At 42.5% G+C, this 2,500-nt stretch overlaps 1 protein-coding gene across 1 annotated transcript in view; it reads left to right on the forward strand.

The window, feature by feature from the left end:
- The window catches only part of lrrc4ba (leucine rich repeat containing 4Ba), a 42,534-nt gene that overhangs the window by 19,886 nt on the left and 20,148 nt on the right, over positions 1 to 2,500 (forward strand). The window lies entirely within an intron of this gene.

The following is a 2,500-nucleotide window of genomic DNA, read 5'->3' on the forward strand; positions in this document are numbered from 1 at the left end:
TCCTCCACAACATCATCATCATCATCCTCTTTTTCCTTCTACTCCTTTTTCTGCTTCTCTTCTCTGTTTCATTTGTTCTTTTTTTTCATCTTTTTCTTCTACTGCTGGTTGCTATTTTGTTGTTGTTTGTTGTTATTTGCTGTTGTTCTTCTTCTCCTTCTTCTTCTTCCTTTTCCTCTTCCTGTCCTCCTCTATGTTATTCCATGTCTTGCTAAAGTTGTATGTGTGTGTGTTTATGATTTATTGTGAAGGTGCTTGGCCTCTGTGTGTCAATCACAGTGAAGGGGTGTGGCCTATGTGAGTCAGTCACGTTGAAGGGGTGTGGCTTCTGTGAGTCAGTCACGTTTAAGAGGTGTGGCTTCTGTGAATCAGTCACGTTGAAGGGGTGTGGCTTCTGTGAGTCAGTCACGTTGAAGAGGTGTGGCTTCTGTGTGTCAGTCACGTTGAAGGGGTGTGGCTTCTGTGAGTCAGTCACGTTGAAGGGGTGTGGCCTCCCAATCCAACATAGCAAAACAAGCGTTCATATGACATTGAATATTCTATTATTGTTTCCTAGTTGAAAGAGTAAATTATAGCTTTAAGTGCATCCTTTAAAAGACTAATCGTCTACAAAGGAAAGACACGCGCAGTCCTAATTTATGCCATTAACGCTATATTAAACTGGGTTTAATTAAATCTACATACAGAGACAGAGAGAGAGAGAGAGAGAGAGAGAAAGAAGAGAGAGAGAGAGAGAGAGAGAGGCAGAGAGAGAAGCGAGAGAGAGACAGAAAGAAGAGAGAGAGAAGTAAATAGGTAGGTAGGTAGCTTAAAAAAACTGAGAGGAGGAGGAGGCTGTCAGGCAAACAGTGCTCTCTGCAGCCCTTCTGTTCCATCTCTACACACACACACACACACACACACACACACACACACACACACACACACACACACACAGAATCCTCACTCCCCCACGTTGATATTGATGGTACCGTGCAGAGAGAGGCACAGCGTCGGTCTCCACGGTGACAGGTATCCATGGAGATGTCCATCAGTCACCGTGGGTCAGTGTGTTGCCATGGGGACACAGATCAGCGTGTGTGTGCTAGTGTGTCATGCTCCAGGTTCTTATCGTGTTTGTCAGCATGAGCGTTTTTCAGCGTGCCAGTCAAAGCCCAGGCTGTGTGTGTGTAACAGCAGGGCATGTGCCCATCATCTTTTATTCGAGACTCAGCAGAGCTGAACACGTTTGTTGCTACGCCTGCGTTCTGTTCAGGAGGAGGCAGAGAGACGCACTTCTTAACGCACCGCATGTGCTGCTGAGATAAAGTCTGTGCCATTCATAAGGCAACTTACAAAAAGCTGTCTTAAGAGCTTGCTTATTTTTGGACAAACTTGACGGCAGCATTGCGTGCGATCTTTCAAAATCATGTCCTTGACTAAGAAACGTGTTTACGAACGAGCGATAACACTGACGTAGATAACGCTTTCTTCCAGAATCTGTTCTTATGAGTAAATATACAGTAGGTTTCTAATAAAACAGGATGTGATGTAACTAGCTAGCTACAGTAATATTAATTATTAGCTGAATCAACTTCACTCTTGGTTTCTGTGTCTCCTTGTTATGGTACGTTTAGGACGCTTGTAAAAACGGTTCAGAAAAGTCAAATGGTGCCCTGCGAGATTAGAACCCTGGGTACATATAAACTTGTAAACACGGAACCAAACTCTGGCATTATAAGACTGAAAATATCAGACCCAGATGACAGCATTCACTAAATTCTAGGGGTTTCGTTACCACGACGTAAAGTGGGCGTGGTTTCTGGAGGTCTTGGAAAACGCCCTCTTTCAAAAAAAAGAGCATTACTACGATGGATAATTAAGGACAAAACAGTCATACAGGTAAATTTCATATTTTATATCTATTGTGCTTTATTATCTTACAGTTAAGCTATTTTGGAAAACAAATAAACAACCAAAAACTACGGTTAGGGTTAGGGTTAGGGTTAGGGTTAGATTATCAAATAGGCCACGCCTACCCGATGACGCAATATCTGTTACGCTGTTCTGAAATCCCTGGAAATAAGTGCATCCCCCCGATGACATAGGACCATGTTAATATAGACCTCTGGGGACATGTCCACCTACAATCTTGGTAATATTGACCCTGGGGACTGGGGACCATAATAGAATAATAATAATAAGTATCTGAGATCATAAAACCCAAGGAGCATTGAACCAAGTACCCTGAGAATATAGGACCTGTGTGATATCGGATGTAGAGGATATAAAACCTTAGGAATATCGATTCCTGGGGACATAGAGCTCTGGTAAATAAAATACAAAAATAAAAAGACTATGGGAGCATAGAACCCCTTTACTGTAGAATCCTTAGGACATAGAACTGTCAGAAAGCAGGAACATGGTACTGTAAAACAGAACCTTGGGTACATAGAACCCATGAACATGGGGCACTGGGAATATACAGTAGTTCCCTATAAAGCTATGAGAACAAATAAGA

Source organism: Tachysurus vachellii, chromosome 18 (assembly GCF_030014155.1).
Source record: "Tachysurus vachellii isolate PV-2020 chromosome 18, HZAU_Pvac_v1, whole genome shotgun sequence".
Classification (NCBI taxonomy): domain Eukaryota; kingdom Metazoa; phylum Chordata; class Actinopteri; order Siluriformes; family Bagridae; genus Tachysurus; species Tachysurus vachellii.